General features: G+C 45.7%; 3 pseudogenes; 2 read left to right on the forward strand and 1 right to left on the reverse strand.

The window, feature by feature from the left end:
* Positions 1–8186: 8186 nt before the first annotated feature.
* On the forward strand, positions 8187–10559 carry LOC147426375 (uncharacterized; annotated as a pseudogene).
* On the forward strand, positions 8662–10506 carry LOC147426376 (uncharacterized; annotated as a pseudogene).
* Positions 10560–18155: 7596 nt separating the features above from the next.
* On the reverse strand, positions 18156–18980 carry LOC147426377 (uncharacterized; annotated as a pseudogene).
* Between the last annotated feature and the right edge of the window lie 357 nt (positions 18981–19337).

The raw sequence follows: 19337 nt of genomic DNA on the forward strand, positions 1-19337 counted from the left end.
TGAAAGAAAAAGGGATCAAAGAAGGAGATTTAGTGCTGAGGTACGATAATCGCCTTCACAATTGCTTTGATGTGAAGTTCAATAATACATGGCAGGGTCCCTTGATTGTGAAGAAGGCATACTACTCATGCTAATATCAACTCATGGATTTGGATGGCAAGGAGCACTCCAAGAAGGTGAATGGGTATCGACTAAAGCCCTATTTGAGTCGAGTTCTACCAGAGGATCTACAAGAGCATCGAAAAGCTACAATACCATGTAAGTCTTTGAGCTTGGCACTACAAGATGAAGATTTGATTGAGGCACCAAATATCACAAAGGATTGAAAAACACTCTCATTGAAACATAAGCCTTTTGATGGTACATTAATGTACCATCATCTAGGGGGGGCTAAATGATGGCGGTTTTTTCGGCTCTCATAAAATCTTCTAAGAAGCCACTTCACCCCACAAAAACACCCTAGCACAATGACTAGGCTCGCTTTTTCATTGTAAATAAGCGTGTGTGCAATTAGAGTTTTTCTCACATTTTTTATTAAATCGTTGAGCGAGTCATTGGGCTAGGATACAAAAAAATAATAATAATAATAATATTACAATCCTTCGTACATGTAAGTAATGTCTATCAAATAAAGGACCTAAGTATAAAGGGTTTTTAAAAAAAAAATTGTATTTATGTAAATATATATTCCTAGGTGTGCGTTATCAGGCCTAAGTATGCTAGCTTCCATTGCGTGTCATTCCTTATACATGTTTTTACTATCATTCTATCCCTTAAGCTCTACTCACACAAGCCTTGAAACAACTTTGTGTTATTTCACCGTAAAAATTCACCAATCATCTTATCGGCTCCGTCATATTTTTTTCCCATTCCTCCCAGATAAATATTCTCAAGTACATAGGTTTCATCTTCAAATAAATTCCATAAATCACTCAAAGTAGATAATAATTGAGGGTCCCTTCCCTCATGATTTTCCTTCTTTTACTTTTTCACATATATATTTTTAGTTGCCACCGTGCATCCCATATGTCCATTTTTCATAGGTCCATGACTAGCTAACCTATCTTCTTGTCCCACAAGTATATATCATATTTGATACTTATCCTATGCCATACATGTGTGCAAGCTCCTTGGAAATATTAGGTCATGGTTGATGTATGGGGGGGCTCACTTGGAAGCTACAAAGGAAAAGAATCAAATAGTGGCCCACTTCAAGCCTTATGAGGTGCTGCAGGGATAGCTTTTTGCTCAAATTTTGGTGCCCTCTTGGTTGTAGACACTATACAGTGTGAGATTCACACTTTAGTGCACTATAGCATTGATGCTACAATTTTCAAGCGAGAGAGTGTGAGAGTTTCACATCTCAAGCCACCATTGTACCTATTCTTACATCCATCAATTACTTTGAGGTATTGGTGTTCCAAAGGCGTGATTTTGTCTCCAATTCATATTCCAGCCAGTTGTGCAAAGCTTATCAAAGATCTAAGGTGATGTGTGTGCCGCAATTTCTCATTTGAGCTTGTGAGATTAAGTGTTTTGGGTGCATTTCATTGCGTAATACTAGTTCATTGTAAGAGGTTAGAGTGGTGAGAGGTCTCCCGCAACCTAAGACGATGTGTGTGTTGGCAAAGTGTTGAGCACGTGTTGGTGTAGTCTCCATGCAAGCTCTTTGACAGTGTAGCAGGGTGTGCTTTCACCTCTCGAATTGCAAGACAATTGTTTGAGCAACCTCACTCTCCATCTCTCTCCATTCTCTCAATGTCTCCCTCTCTCCTCCTTCTATAGAAAAGTGTTTCTTATTTGTGTGTGTTTTGCGTGTCTCCCTTAGGTGTAGAGGACACTCTCTTGCGTCCTAGTTTGCATCCATAACTAGGTGGTGCCCCTTTTCAAGTTGGGTTTGGCTAGGGATTTTTGCTTGGTTGTGTTTGTGTTGTGCCCTAGCTTCATTGAGTAGCACGCGAGCCGTGAAGGGTGTCTAGAGGCCTCTCTTCACGTTGCCCGCCCTAGACCGCCTCACTATGATAGCCGTTTTTGACTTATCTCATGTTGCAATCATAAGCTACCCCACTGATATCAAGATCACCATAATGTGGTGATTCTTTATCTCAATACTATTATACATAGGTGTGTGTGTGAGTTACAAGACTTATTTATCAATAACAAAAATTCTCAATTGGCTAATTATTTAGCTAAATGAACAAAAATGTGGATAAATTATTAACACCCAATTCGCGTGTAAATATCTTTTCATAGTTAGGGATTAAGTTTGTGTATGTGTGCGCGTGTGCACGTGTGTGTGTGTGTGTGTGTGTGTGTGTGTGTGTGTGTGTGTGTGTGTGTGTGTGTGTGTGTGTGTGTGTGTGTGTGTGTGTGTGTGTGTGTGTAGCAGTTCTAAATCTATATATATACGCAAACGAACACTAACTGTTCACAGACCAACAATTCTTGGAAAGTACAATGGATTTGTACAATAATTTATTTGCAGTTGAAAATAAATTTTGTACAAGGTAATGAAGATAACAGAATATAGCTCAGGAAACCGCAAGCCCAAAGTCTGGGAACTTTTGCTTCACATTAAGAGATCCTCCATATGTTAAGAACAGAATGTTTTAATCAAGGAAGGTAACCCTCACCTGCACCCATAGCCACAAGAAAACAATTCGTTAGCACGTGACTGTACGCAGGTGATGCTGGGCATCCCAGTTGTTATCCATGTCACCATAAAAAAAACATAGTTCTTAACTTGTATTTCGTTCTTTTAGATAAAAAAGTTTCTTGGCTTTTTTGCCATACAGAAAGTGACAAACCCCATAGAGCAGCTGGTTTATTTCTTGATTATATTTGTTTGAGCCCTGAAGTATCCACTTCATAAGTGCTTACCTTCTTTTGAGAAGTAAAAAAAACTCATAGAACTACCAAATTCCATTTAGACACCATGCCATCTAGTAATTAGTACAGCCATTCATTAACAGATCCTCGAAACCTGGCCGTTTTTCTTACCAAAAGATATAATCTCAGCTAAAAAACCGTTTTTAGAACCCAGACTTTATTCGCCACACCACTTATTCCACGGAAAACTAGACATTATGACATTCCTTATAGTATAAAGATCTTTTATACCAAACCACTATAAGTTTTTAGTTTATATAAGTAAAGATCAGATCATATAAACTTGAGTGAGAAAAAAACTAGCGAATGATGGTAAGCATATTCTATTTGAATTTTCGAGGGTCAAACCACTAATGGTCAATAGAAATCTATCACTACTCAGAATCCATGAAAAGCACCCCGAAAACTAATCTCCCAGTAAGTGATGTACTATGGTAAAAAGGCCGAGTAGATTTGAAATCTGTAATTTACAACTACAATCAAGTATGTGATGCCACTCGAATACTACAGAATATCTGAAGATAGGACTACCTATCTGAAACTAGTATACAGCAGATTTAAAATAACTTTTTGCTGATTCAGTAAAATAGGCATCTGCACTAAAACAAATCAGTTTAAGATCTGTCAGCTTATCTAGAGTACTTCAACTCACTTGAAATACAACTTACCAAGGTAACCGAACAAAACAGTTCACTGTATTGAGTTTATTCTAAATTTTCTGTGAAATTCCGGCTATATTCAGAGCCCTGAAGTATACAAAAAGTGCTTACCTACTATTGAGAAGCTAAAAAAACTTCCTAGACATACAATTTCCCATCAGACAACACGCAATCCTCAGCCATTTATTTAAAATACTCTCAAAACTTGGCAGTTTTATTCAAATAGGGACATATATTAACTCAGCCAAAGGCCTTTTACATAACCCGGATTCTATTCGACACCTGCTTATTTCACGGGAAAAGCCAACATGGAGACTCAAAAAAAATCCCGGTGATTCAGAGAAATATGAGTTACTTTCCATCACCAGAATGAGATCATATTTAGGAACCTGGTTCTTTTATAAAAGGATAGACTAAATAATGTTTATTTACAAACCATTTCACTAAAAAAAACCAGTTACTTTCAGCAAAGCCTCATATTCCGGCTTATAAAACCTTGCAACAGATTCGAGAACAAAACAGAGTGTTGTTAACCTATAGATTAGGAGCCGACGAAGCCTCCACAATCATCTTCTCATACTTTTTCGGTATGTTGAGCTCACGGCAGTCAGCAGATATTCACTCACACAGTTTTGAACAGACACACACAGAGAGGTGATAACAGAGCACGCTGCTAAGTGAGTATGAGAACTCACCTTATGAGTCCTTTATACATGTTGACGCCCATCAACAATTGTACATGTCACCTAAAATTGAGGTCGCCAATAAGGGCAAATCCTCAGGGATTACCCCCAGCCCAAGATCCGGAGTTTACAGGCCATATCGCGCAACCTCTGCTCCCCTATTCGGATGCAGACCCCCACCCCAGTACAGGCGGTAGCATGTACCAGGAGGCATTGATAGCCGACTTTCGAAAATCAAAAGAAAAAAAGAAAAAAAAAACTTATTACTCCCCCCCCCCCCCCCCCCCCCCCCTCACCCGACGGGCATTGGATAAAATAACACCCCCTCTCTCTCCCTCTCATTTTCCCTACATACCTCTCTCTAATATCCTCTCTTCCTCTCTCCCAAATTTACCCCCATTCTCATTACCCCCCCCCCCCCCCCCCCCCCGGCCCAGGCGCAAGCTTTGAGCACTCACCCCCCCGACCCCTCTCTCGTGCTCCCTTTGTGTGAGCCGCATGGAAACACCCCCCCCCCCCCCCCCGCACTCTCATTACCCCCTACCTTGGCCCGCTAATATTCTTCCCCTAACCCCTTCCCCCTCTTCCCCACCCGCTCGCCTCACCCTCCCCTCGGCCCCATTCCCTCCTCCCTTGGCCCGCTAATATATTCCCTCACTACCACCCATTGACTTGCTCCCCTCCTCTCGTCCTTAAGATACCATGCAAGACAGTAGATACTATTCCCTCTCTCTCTCACCCACACATCTCCCCTACCCCACTCCATCTCACGAGCCTGTGGAGGCGCTGAAAAACACTCCCTCTCTCTCCTTTATCCACACACACTCCCTCCCTTACACACCCTCTCTACCCACACACCCTATCCCTCCCTCTCCCTCTCACACTCTCTCCTTCTCTCAACCCGAAGGCGCGGGTCTCTCTCTCTCTCTCTCTCTCTCTCTCTCTCTCCTCTCTCTCTCTCTCTCTCTCTCTCTCTCTCTCTCTCTCTCTCTCTCTCTCTCTCTCTCTCTCTCTCTCTCTCTCTACACCACACACACCATACACCCCGCCCTCTCTCCCTTTGGCGCTGTGCAGGAGCCCGCAACAGAAACTCTCTCTCTCTCCCTCCCGGGCACTCAGGCCGCAGCAGACTATCTCTCTCTCTCTCTCTCTCTCTCTCTCTCTCTCTCTCTCTCTCTCTCTCTCTCTCTCTCTCTCTCTCTCTCTCTCTCTCTCTCTCTCTCTCTCTCTCTCTCTCTCTCTCTCTCCACACACACCATACCCACACACAGAATACACACACACACACCGCACACACCCACGCTCTCTCTCTGAGCCCATCTCCCCCCCCATCCGCCTCGCGTAGTTTAGCAGGCAGCCGTTCGTCAACCATCGACGAAAAACTATATATATATATATATATATATATATATATATATATATATAAATAAAATAAGCCCCCCCTTCCCACGCACGTTTATGCGCACACACATACATATACATACACACACATCCGCCCTCATGCACCAATACATACACACACACGCATATACGCACCGCACCACAAAAAAAAGAGAAAAAAACCAAAGGTTTACGACTACGACATCGACAAATAAAGAAGAAGGATCCAAAGCACGTGCCGCCAACAACAAAAAGAGAAAATGCGCCGAAGGCATGCCCCGGCCGACCCCGAAAAGATGTACGCTCGACATTGACGTACCAACAGCACACCATTCGCCGACAACACGCAACCACGACGCCATTCCAGTAATTTATAGGTTATTTTCATCATTATCTTCAGCTTTCACCCGAGCCATTGTAAATTCCCATTTTTTTGGTAAATATCCTCTCTCTAGGTAATGGTCACAAAGGCCCACCTAGAGATTCCCTTCTTTTAATAACCTCCCAAGACAAAGCAAGGGTCAACTTCACCGGGCCCACCACTTACTTTGTCTCCCTGATTAAGCTTACCCTAACCACACTGGGATTACCATAATCCAAGCAGCCAACACCTATAAATTGGCACTTGAGAGGTCACTATCGGGGGGGGGGCAATTCATGAGGAGCCAAGCATTTGGTAGAGTGTAGTGGGAAGGATTGACACTATCCATCACGGGGAGGGGGCTTGTGTGTTCGGTTTTCCTTGGGAATTGCACCATGCGAAGGGAACCACATCCATCTCTCGACTCCAATGGTCGATGCACACACGTATACACGCTCTTGGTAGTAAGTATTCACAATCATTGAGTCGTCTTAGAGAACGCACCAAGTAGGTTGCACCACCTCCTCTCCCTATCTCTCTACCACCACGGCATGCCACTTTGTAAATATTGCAGAAATAATTCACCCTCACACCCCCGAGGGTTTTCATCATTTGCAAATTTCTCTCTCTCTCTCTCTCTCTGTGTGTGTGTGTGTGTGTGTGTGTGTGTGTGTGTGTGTGTGTGTGTGTGTGTGTGTAAGTTCGCAGTGTTCATATCATCGTGGTTTGCGTCCTAGCCGATCAAAGCTAGGTGGTGCCCCCTGTTCACTTTACTGTGGCAGGCTTGAGGCGCGCCATTCGGCCCCCGGCGTTTTAGAGGCCATCGAGGTTCGGGGTCCGCTTTGCGTCCGTCAACACGACCCATTAAAGTAGAGAATACCAAAACCACTATAGAGAGTTAAATTACAATGTCAAAATGTAAAGATAGTTTTGATGTAAAAAGCAAGGACAGGACATACTGTCCACCACATCCCATGGTAACAAATAGAAGTCTATTCCCATAGTCGATATCTGGTCCAATTTGTTGTATCTAGCATTGGATGATAATCCACTGCAGTTTACATATACTTCCACAAACCCTATAGTAGGCTCATGACATACAGCTATCCACTAGGATAAGTTTTTAGGGCAGTTAGCCCAAAGAATATTTTTTAAAAGCTGAAAGGAGAGATATGCCACGTAAACCAAAAGGCGCAAATAGGATCGCGACATTTCATTCTCTTTCTTTCTCTCTCACCCGACGTTCAATTTCAAACCTTCCTTTGCCAAGTTATTGGCTTCCCTCCGAGAGAAATCTCTACGCAGGTACAATTCTCTCTCTCTCTCTCTCTCTCTCTCTCTCTCTCTCTCTCTCTCTCTCTCTCTCTCTCTCTCTCTCTCTCTCTCTCTCTCTCTCTCTCTCACACACACACACACACACACACACACACACACACAATCACTCTCTCTCTCTCTCTTGTGAGATGAGTACGGATGCTTTGTGTGTGGACGAAGGAGAAGGAAGTATGGTGGATAAGTGTTATGAGGAAGAAATGGGCGAGGAAGAATTGGTATGCAATGTTCCCTAGCTACGCTGATGCCTATTTCGGGGAAGAAGAGATGCAGGAAACCGGAAGTGGTGCTAGTCATGCTGTTTTCGAAACGAAGGAAGAGATGAGTATGGATGCTTTGTGTGTGGACGAAGGAGAAGGAAGTAAGGTGGATAAGTGTTATGAGGAAGAATTGGTGAGCAAGCTGGATGCAATGTTCCCTGGCTACACTGATGCCTATTTCGGGGAAGAAGAGATGCAGGAAACCGAAAGTGGTGCTAGTCATGCCCTGTTGGATGGGGAGTTGTTGGCTTTATTGAACCTGCTCTTCTTGCAATCTATTCTGCTCTGAAGTAAAGGCAGGTACAATTCTCTCTCTCTCTCTCTCTCTCTCTCTCTCTCTCTCTCTCTCTCTCTCTCTCTCTCTCTCTCTCTCTCTCTCTCTCTCTCTCTCTCTCTCTCTCTCTCTCTCTCTCTCTCTCTCTCTCTAGTGAGATGAGTGCGGATGCTTTGTGTGTGGACGAAGGAGAAGGAAGTATGGTGGATAAGTGTTATGAGGAAGAAATGGGCGAGGAAGAATTGGTATGCAATGTTCCCTGGCTACGCTGATGCCTATTTCGGGGAAGAAGAGATGCAGGAAACCGGAAGTGGTGCTAGTCGTGCCGTTTTTGAAACGGAAGAAGAGATGAGTATGGATGCTTTGTGTGTGGACGAAGGAGAAGGAAGTATGGTGGATAAGTGTTATGAGGAAGAAATGGACGAGGAAGAATTGGTGAGCAAGCTGGATGCAATGTTCCCTGGCTACGCTAATGCCTATTTCGGGGAAGAAGAGATGCAGAAAACCGGAAGTGGTGCTAGTCATGCCCTGTTGGATGAGGAGTTGTTGGCCTGCAAGCCGTACTTAAATGGTGAGTATTGTACCAGTGAAGAAAGTGAAGAGGAATACCAAGCGGATCGGGTTGACATCTATTCCCCGCATGATGGGGCGAAGCAAGTGCTGGCAGGACTGAATGGACTGATGCTTGTGCCAAAAAATGAAAATTGGCAAGATGTAAGGCTGGATGAGGCCTCCGGTGACGCCAGTAGGGTGGATGTGAAATTTTTGCGGTATTCCTGGTAAACCAGGCTTTGGGAATTTGGTGGCCAGTGGGCCATAAAAAATGGGCAGCAATGAAATGCATGAAGAGGCGGAAGAGAAACACGAGGTAGACCTTGTTGCCTCCTACTTCCCACATGATGAGGAAAGGGCGAATTATGCGTCGCAAGGTGAACTACAGTCGGCTGCCTCCTTTGTGCCCGAGAACGGAGCTGTGGAGATCATTGGCGTTATGCCTCGGGCATGCGAGGAGTTGAGGTTGGGCAACCCATCAAGTCAGGATGAGACGGTGAACCTGGAGTGTTGCATGGCTGTCGTGATGCTAGGATGCGACCTGAATGTAAGGGATGCGGGCCAGGAAGGGCCAATTGATACGCGTATAACCAATCGTATGTCGCTGAGGCGGGGGACATGCTTGATGCCGAACCCATCCGCCGATGGTAGTTATAGTACAGGTACGAGTAGCCTTGACCCGAGGATGGTCAGGGATGTAGGAATGCCAGCTATGAGCAAACTGGCTTTGGGCACGTGTGGTAAAGAGAGTTGTGGGGATGCTTGGAAAGGGTGGTCAAATTCCCCGCATTGGGGTGGAATGAGCAGTGAGTTACTAGAGGTGATGGGTGTGATTTTGATGCGAACGGACATTGATGTGCAAGAAACAATGGGACAAGATTGGGGGCATGACCTAACAGTAATGCACAGTGATCACACCTCAGCTGGGGTTATGGAGATTCTACGGAGAATATTTTCAAAGCGGTCTTGTGGGTTGTTTGCGGGACCTAAGCTATGTGGGGCGGATCCACAGAGGTCAGTCGCCATAAGGATACAACTCGGTTGGAAGAAGCAGGCCCTATCGGGGACGAACCTGTATGGAACTGAAGAGGACACGAATAGCCAGTCCTCGACTATGGTACCCTCGACGAGGGACCCGTTGGCTAGAGACGCGCGAAGCTTGGTTGAGTGCAACTGGAGTCTCCAAGCTTGGTCGGATGGGCCAGACATGATGCTTTTAGAGGGCTGGATGCCCACTCTCTCGAGGTGTCCTGCGAGACAGCGTGCAACATTATTACTGGCCCAGATAGCATTGACTACCGTAGTCCGGGTTAGAGATTCAAGCGAAATACAGGAACATAACAGAATTTGGGCCGAATTTTTTCTCGAAAATGTAAGGCTGTGGGGGTTTTGGAATATCGAACCTGGAACGATTACTATACTCGTTTTCTTGTACTAGGTACTAATGCTCAGTGGGTGCAGCACTGAGGCTGGCATGGAAAGATGGGGGTCTCAGACCCGCCTAACTAGGGATGCAGACGGTCGGGAAACTGTTTGTTGCACCCTGAGCGGAGGCACTATGGTGCTGATTGAAATGGGCGCCGATCGAAGTCACGAAAGCTGGCCAGGGCAACCTGATTGCTAGACTAATGAGTCCCCTAACTGGTTAGTCAATGGAGCCAAAAAGGGCCCGCTGATGGTGAAGACATGCAAAGCCGTTGGCGGGCATGAAGGGAAGGACAACAGAGGTCTCGTCGCCATGATGATTGACTCTCGAACTCAATTGATAGGGAAGGTGAATGCGCGCAATGATTTCATATGGGACCCCACAGAAGGTGCCCAATATTGGGATGCGTTCGATTATGGAACAACATGTATGCGTGGAGGTGCAGAGATAATAGCACGAGAAAATGCACTTGGCCGGTGCAAGGCTAAGCCAAAAGGATTAGGGTCATTTGCCCGTTTTGATAGACGGGAGGTAAAAAGACCAGTATTGCTCCTAATGGATCAGAAGGTAATGACTCGAATGCAGGCCACAGATGGCCGATGGATTCCCCCTAGGGAAAAACATGCTGGACGAACAGGAGATGAGCAGGATAAACACGAATCGAGGGGCCTGGTAATCACTCGGACTAGTATATATCAGCTGGTGGGCACAGCCAGGCAGCAGGTTATGCTGAACCAGAATGAGACTAGACAGAGGACAACGAGTAGACTGTCTGGGCCAGGAAGACGCATGAACAATCAGAGTGATCGAATTCAGAAGATGCGAAACAGGGCATGGGACAGCTTGCAGCTCATTCATTGCTTCGGCAGCAGTCATCAGCTATTTCTCTCTTACACAAAGCTCAATCCGGTTAAGCCAGAAGATAGGGTGATTCAACCTGGTCTGTTCTTCAGTCTTTGTCGGGAGTGGAGGTCTTGATAGCATGCCTTCAATATATTTTGGTGTAAGCTCAACAAGCCAGCCATATCTCTCAATGATCAAAGGGATATAGAAGTTTGATTCCGGCCTGAGTGAGGGGATGTGGTCTCTGTTGTTCAGGTATATTCCCCATCTGGGGTTGGTTTGCATTGCCTCCTTGAGGCTTGGATACATAGGTTTAGGCTACACGTAAGCCTTTCCACCATCAGCTTCAGCCCTCCGCTTGGGCCCTTTTTGTCGAGCCCTTCCTGGCTCCCTTTGTCCTATCAAATCATCCCTACTTTTAGGCTCTTTGCTGACCAAGTTTTGTGGCTTCCATCTCGGTGTTTTATCCTCAATTCAGCCCCTGTTTGGGGCCTTTTGCATCAGCCCTGGGGAGGCTTTCCTCACTTTCCAATTTCAGCCCAGCTTGGGGCTGATTTGGGCATAGGTATTTAAGCAAGTGACCCATGCACCATACATCCGGGGTTGTTGTTCTGTGCGGGCCCAGATGCGCTTATGGATGAGCGCGTAGACTGTCATAATAGTCAATATCTAATTCTCCTAAATGATTTTCTCATATTAAACTGATCATTTCATGTGGGGAAGGTCAAGGGAGAAAAAGCTAGAATATTGGTTAAGCTAGCAGACCCGCCACAGTAGGGATCCAAAGGAGGGAAAATAGGGATCCAAAGGGGGGGCCATCTGCAAAAGATCCATGTGCAACAATGGGCTAAAAAGACCCTAAGGTTCAGCCCATTAAGACTTCCAAAATGCTAAGGTTCCAAAATTCAAAGGTTGTGTCCAAAGGTCAACCCTAGGGAAAATTGGATGCTTTGTGTGTGCCCTAAAAGTCTTTGCACATCCCTACATGGGAGGGGGCGAGCCCTAAAGGTAGGGGATGAGAGAGAAAGCCACACACACACACAGAGGCTCCCTTTACACAAAGGAAATGAGGGACACATGTCAGCTCCCTAGGCCAGATGCCCACAAGGTGTGCCCAATTTCTATTGGATGACCCTTGAAGTGGACCAATGAGAATTAAGCTAGAGTAAATCTAGTTTAATTAATTTAAAAACATTTAATAAAAGAAACCAATGAGAATTAAGTCTCCTAGAAGACTATTGGGCAGTCTCCCAAGGGGTCCAATGAGCATTCAGGAGCCCCATGGCTTGCCTGATTCCTATTGGCCAGGAGGCAAAGGGGTCCAATGAGAGTTTAGTTGAATTATTTAATTACCTAAAGCTCTCACAAAAGGGGAAAGGGGGACACATGTCAGAAGGCTATCACTTATGCTGCTTAATTGTAATTGGCTTGACTTGGGGAGGGCCAATGAGGCTTCAGCAAGAGCAATTAGCAAGAGGGCTCGCCCAAGAGAGAGAGGGGGCTGATTTTTGCAAGGCATTATCACACACACACTCACACAAGCTCATGTGTGAAGAAAGAGAAGACTATCTCTTCCCAAGCTTTAATGGAGAACTCATCACCTACTCCAAGCTTGTGAGATAGAAGCCTACATCAACACTCTCTTGGCATGTGGATGCAAATCCAACCAAGAGCCAAGCTTCAATGCATGCTCATCTCCTCTACCAAGCTAATTACTAAGCTGAGCTATGCTACATATGAGTGATTATGTGAGGAGATGTACATCTTTCTCGTAAGATACTCCTTCTTCCTCTCAATCTACTCTCATACCCTGCTAGCTCTCACCATCTTCGACGGTGTGTGAGGTCTTGGGTCTGAGAACGGGGATAATTCAAGTTGTGTTTGTTAAGTGTTTTGCTTAGTGCATGAAGTTTCCATCTTCATTGCACTAGCTAGTCTTGAAGGAACACAAAGAATTGTATTGTACAATGTCTCTCTTGATGGGAGAAACCATAATACAAAGCCTTTTGGAGGGGGGACCGGATCCATGAAAATCCGGTCCTCAACTGTTGTCAATAGCTTAATTTCTCTCTCTTTTGAAAGTATTGTTGATGCTATCTAACTAGATGTTATGCTTTTTGTTGCTCTCTCCACCCAAGCACTCTTGTAATTCTCATTAGGAATCCATTCTAATGAAATGCCCACTATGTTCATGCTAATTTCCGCTACACATAAGTTATTAGGCCATTAAATGTTACATAGACACTGCAGTCCATGACGATATATTGGACATTATGCATGAGGTTGCTTCTGGGTGTCGAGCATCACAATTTGCCGTTGGTTGATGAGGAGAGTATTTGCACTTTATGACTTGGGCAAGGATCAACTCGTTGTCTTGAATGAGCCGATCAGGCTCCATGTAGTCTTTGCAGAGCTCGAGTCATTTTTGAGCTTGGGCTTATCATCTATTTTGGGCCGGCCTCTCCGCGAGCTTGAGTGCTACGAGTGGCCACCTATTGATAGACATGTAGATCAGCGAGGATATGCATAAGCATCAGCGCCATGAGTTGCCCCTAGTTTTTTATGAGCTAGCAAAGCTTGATGTATAATATGGGGAGCCCTATGCGGTTTGTGAGCATGACTTACACGATGATGTAGATGAGGATATTTGGTGCGATCTTATTCCAGATGAGATAGGCTATGATCATCTTGTGTCTATGTGCGATTTGGGTGAGCTCAATGGAAGCCAGTTAGAGACTAAGGGAGACCCTTGATCCTGGTAGGATTGGACTTTGGTAGCGTGAGGATGCTATGCATGACTTTGAGTGGGAGATGGAGGAGTGGTGTGCAGCACATGTGGTTGCCCAGGTCTGCTTATGGATGAGCGCATAGAAACTGTAGTCCATGACGACATATTGGACATTATGCCCAACGTTACTCCTGTTGTCAAGCATCACAACTTGACACTTGTTGATGAGGAGAGTATTTGCGACTGCCTTATGACTTGGACAAGGATTTGCTCGTTGTTTTGAATGAGCCGGTCAGGCTCCATGTAGTCTTTGCAAAGCTCGAGTCCTTGAAAGCTCTAGATGAGTCTGAGGTTTGCATGTCCGAGGGAAAGTTGGACCAACTAGATGGACTATTTTGGATATGTTGTTTCAATTGCCTCTTGTTGCCAACATGATGTTATATCTCTAGATGATTGGTTGTCTTTTCGTATGCGGGATGAGGTTTCGCCCCCTTTATGGGAGATCGCGGATGTGTCTTACCGATCGTATTGGGATTATGAGATGCTCCACCATCATTGGTTTTGGATAAGTGGCATGGGTGATTGACATAAGAGCATGGACTTGCTATCACGATTCCGGACCAAATGAGTGACCATACACTACGCAGATTCATGGATCACTGATAGTGGATACGTGCGGATTGGCTTTCTTACTCGTTAGGCGCATTCCCATGTTGTTTGATCTTGGTAGAGTGAGCTATTCCATAGTTGTGCGTACATACATGTTGTGGGATGCTGGCCTAAGTGAGGGGATGTGGTCTATGTTGTTCAGGTATATTCCCCATCTGCGGTTGGTTTGCATTACCTCCTTGAGGCTTGGATACGCAGGTTCAGGCTACAGCTCATCCTTCCCACCATCAGCTTCAGCCCTCCGCTTGGGCCCTTTTTGTCGAGCCCTTCCAGGCTCTCTTTGTCTTATCAAATCATCCCTACTCTCGGGCTCTTTGCTGACCAAGTTTTGTGGCTTCCGTCTCGGCGTTTTATCCTCAATTCAGCCGCGGTTTGGGGCCTTTTGCATCAGCCCTTGAGAGGCTTTCCTCATTTTCCAATTTCAGCCCAGCTTGGGGCTGATTTGGGTATAGGTATTTGAGCAGGTGACCCGTGCACCATACATCCGGGGTTGTTGTTGTGTGCGGGCCCAGATGCGCTTATGGATGAGCGCGTAGACACTGCAGTCCATGATGATATATTGGACATTATGCATGAGGTTGCTCCTGGGTGTCGACCATCACAATTTGCCACTTGTTGATGAGGAGAGTATTTGCACTTTATGACTTGGGCGCGGATCAGCTCGTTGTTTTGAATGAGCCAATCAGGCTCCATGTAGTCTTTGCAGAGCTCGAGTCATTTTTGAGCTTGGGCTTATCATCTATTTTGGGCCGGCCTCTCTGCGAGCTTGAGTGCTACGAGTGGCCACCTATTGATAGACATGCAAATCAGCGAGGCTATGCATAAGCATCAGCGCCATGAGTTGCCCCTATTATTTTATGAGCTAGCAAAGCTTGATGTACATTATGGGGAGTCCTATGCGATTTGTGAGCACGACTTAGACGATGATGTAGATGAGGAGATTTGGTGCGATGTTATGCGAGATGCGATAGGCTATGATCATCTTGTGTCTATGTGCGATTTGGGTGAGCTCAATGGAAGCCAGTTAGAGACTAAGGGAGACCCTTGATCCTGCTAGGATTGGACTTTGGTAGCATGAGGATGCTATGCATGACTTTGAGTGGGAGATGGAGGAGATGGTGTGCAGCACATGTGGTTGCCCAGGTCTGCTTATGGATGAGCGCGTAGAAACTGTAGTCCATGACGATATATTGGACATTATGCCCCACGTTACTCATGTTGTCAAGCATCACAACTTGCCGCTTGTTGATGAGGAGAGTATTTGCAACTGCCTTATGACTTGGACGAGGATCAGCTCATTGTTCTGAATGAGCCGGTCAGGCTCCATGTAGTCTTTGCAAAGCTCAAATACTTGAAAGCTCTAGATGAGTCTGAGTTTTGCATGTCCGAGGGAAAGTTGGACCAACTAGATGGACTATTTTGGATATGTTGTTTGGTTGAGTCAATTGCCTCTTGTTGCCAACATGATGTTATATCTCTAGATGATTGGTTGTCTTTTCGTATGCGGGATGAGGTTTCGCACCCTTTATGGGAGATCGCGGATATGTCTTACCGATCGTATTGGGATTATGAGATGCTCCACCATCATTGGTTTTGGATAAGTGGCATGGGTGATTGACATAAGAGCATGGACTCGCTATCATGATTCCGGACCAAATGAGTGACCATACACTACGGAGATTCATGGATCACCGATAGTGGATACGTGCGGATTGGCTTTCTTACTGGTTAGGCGCATTCCCCATGTTGTTTGATCTTGGTAGAGTGAGCTATTCCACAGCTATGCGTACATACATGTTCTGGGATGCTAGCCTAAGTGAGGGGATGTGGTCTATGTTGTTCATGTATATTCCCCATCTGGGGTTGGTTTGCATTGCCTCCTTGAGGCTTGGATACGCAGGTTCAGGCTACATCTCAGTCTTCCCACCATCAGCTTCAGCCCTCCGCTTGGGCCCTTTTCGTGGAGCCCTTCCAGGTTCCCTTTGTCTAATCAAATCATCCCTAATTTTGGGCTCTTTGCTGACCAAGTTTTGTGGCTTCCGTCTCGGCGGTTTATCCTCAATTCAGCCCCAATTTGGGGCCTTTTGCATCAGCCCTTGAAAGGCTTTCCTCACTTTCCAATTTCAGCTCAGCTTGGGGCTGATTTGCGTATTGGTATTTGAGCAGGTGACCCGGGCACCATACATCCGGGGTTGTTGTTGTGTGCGGGCCCAGATGCGCTTATGGATGAGAACGTAGACACTGCAGTCCATGATGATATATTGGACATTATGCATGAGGTTACTCCTAGGTGTCGAGCATCACAGCTTGCCGCTTGTTGATGAGGAGAGTATTTGCACTTTATGACTTGGGCGAGGATCAGCTCGTCGTTTTGAATGAGCCGATCAGGCTCCATGTAGTCTTTGCAGAGCTCGAGTCATTTTTGAGCTTGGGCTTATCATCCATTTTGGGCCGGCCTCTCTGCGAGCTTGAATGCTACGAGTGGCCACCTATTGATAGACATGCAGATCCAGTAGGATATGCGTAAGCACCAGCGCCATGAGTTGCCCCTAGTTTTTTATGAGGTAGCAAAGCTTGATGTACATGATGGGGAGCCCTATGTGGTTTGTGAGCACGACTTAGACGATGATGTAGATGAGGATATTTGGTGCAATGTTATGCCAGATGCGATAGGCTATGATCATCCTGTGTCTATGTGCGATTTGGGTGAGCTCAATGGAAGCCAGTTAGAAACTAAGGGAGACCCTTGATCCTGGTAGGATTGGACTTTGGTAGCGTGAGGATGCTATGCATGACTTTGAGTGGGAGATGGAGGAGATGGTGTTCAACACATGTGGTTGCCCAGGTGTGCTTATGGATGAGCGCATAGAAACTGTAGTCCATGACGATATATTGGACATTATGCCCGAGGTTACTCTTGTTGTCAAGCATCACAACTTGCTGCTTGTTGATGAGGAGAGTATTTGCGACTGCCTTATGACTTGGACGAGGATCAGTTCGTTGTTCCGGATGAGCCGGTCAGGTTCCATGTAGTCTTTCCGAAGCTCGAGTAATTTTTGAGCTTGGGCTTATCATCTATTATGGGACGGCCTATCACCTATTGATAGACATGTAGATCAGCTGGTTAGGCTTGCGCCTCGCAAGATGTTACCTTGAGTGGACACAGGTCCGAGAAGACTGTGCAGATTCATAGTATGTACAAAGATTTATTTTGGTCTTGATGGAGCAGCCTTATAGCTTTGAGATGTCTCATTCTACCTTCTATCAATGGCTTTTGTATGCTTGTATAATTGAGATCAATAACACCAAGGTTGCTGCATTTGTGTCCATGTTTGCAAAATGTAGATGGGTAAGAATATTTTTCTACGTGGTTCCTTGGTCAAAATGTACGTCAAAATGGGACATTCTCATTCAAACATCAAAATTTGTTGATGAGCATATTATCGAGAGTGGGCTTGAAGTAGAATTGTTTGTGATGTGAAGTCTTATGGACATGTATGTTCAATGTGAAAAGCTTACAGATACCTTTAATGTGTTCAAAAGAGTACCGGTTAGGATTGTTGTCTTATGGAATGCTTTGCAAGGCGCTAGTCCCTTTGCTTCATTTGCTTTGAATTGCAAGCCCCACAGTCAATTATGGTTCCGATCATTATCATTGGGAATTGAGCAAGTTTTTAGTGGTGAAGTTTATGCACAGCTGGTTGTTTCACCTCAAGTTTTTATGCCTTTCGGATTGGTTATCTAGAGGGCTTCGAGATCCAGGTTGAGGGGATTGAGGAGTGCTCTCTCACCTTGTTTGCATTGCTCACTGAGAAGTTTCTGTGCAGCTGGATATTTCAGCTCAAGTTTTTGTGCCTTTTGGATTGGTTATTTGCATGTCTTCGAGAGCCATCTTAAGGGGTTAGGGAAATCCAGCCCTCTGATTGCATCGTATCTGACCAGCCAAGCCAAGATCGGGAGCTCTAGCATCCCATAACTAAGCTTCGGGCATCTCCCACCAATGGGTACCTCATTGAGGGTATCATAGCCGAGAACTGGCCATCCATGCCATCCTCAGCCCCATACATGTGCCTCCATAACAGGACTTGCACCCTCTTGCTCAACTGCATCCTAATGGAGACCAATCCCAGAGGGTCCACCTTAAATAGATTCGGCCCAGCGAATAACCCATACAAGAACTCTGAATACATTCCCCTTTGAATCTCCATAACCACATCCGTGACCCAATCACCGTGCATCTTTTCGTCGAAGGGGCTCGCGCCCACCATGTTTCCATAGGACAGACCTGGTTGTCTCATAACCAACGTTCCCCACATCTTCATACACTTGTCATGCCTTCCCTGGATTTGCTTGCGTAAAATCCCTGGCTCCCTCTTCAATACCACAGCCTGCCTTCTCAACTTACTCTCATCCTGATTTCGGTCAGGTTCAGATGGTTCTCCTCGCAACCGCTGGCCGCGAGGAGGTGGTCGTTGGCCACCTCCTTCCATACCTGTTCTGATTCCCCTGGGATCTCACTGAGAACCTCCTCCAAGGAGGCCGGACCTGTAGCATAACTTAAAGATGGTGCCCCACGAGGCACCTCCAACATCCCTTCCTGCCTTCGATGCCAACCGGCCAGGCCGAGTGGGGGTTCCACTTCATCAAGCAACTCTTGGACCTCTTTCTCAGGTCCATCATCCAACACCTTCCTAGGCATATGCATTCCCATGGCTCCTGTTTCGGGCGCAAAGCAGCTCCCAACTCGTAGATCGCTTTGCCATGCACTAACACTAACTTGCTTCTCCTATTCATTCAATGAGTAGAAGTCAACAATACCCGCCTGGCACTCCCCCCCACTTCCTTCATTTCTCATACTGAGCTTTGGCCAGTTCCACAAATAAAATATGTCTCTTGTCGTCTTCTTCTTGGAGCTGAGGAGCATGGGGGTAAGAGTCAAAGTTGACTCTGCCGCTTGATTGCTAACTTAGAATAATGCTTCATTAGACTCTGGAATGGCGTAAGAGTACTGCGTTCCACATCATGTCTTTGAGGTGGGGAGTCACGATGTGTCTCAAAGTTTCACCAAACTTTGAATACATGATAGGGCTGCAATGTCTGGTTTTTGTGCCTGCGAAACTATTCTGCCTCACCGAGTGAGAAAATGTAGCAGCAGCAAAACATAAAAAACTGTCTATTCTGACCTCTTCATCATGCATATGAGGATCAAGTGTCGACGTTGGCAGCGACGAAGGAGGGGAGGGCACATCTTGCATGATATCTGCACATGTATCCAAAATCC

Source organism: Adiantum capillus-veneris, chromosome 24 (assembly GCF_014529385.1).
Source record: "Adiantum capillus-veneris isolate H3 chromosome 24, ASM1452938v2, whole genome shotgun sequence".
Lineage (NCBI taxonomy): Eukaryota > Viridiplantae > Streptophyta > Polypodiopsida > Polypodiales > Pteridaceae > Adiantum > Adiantum capillus-veneris.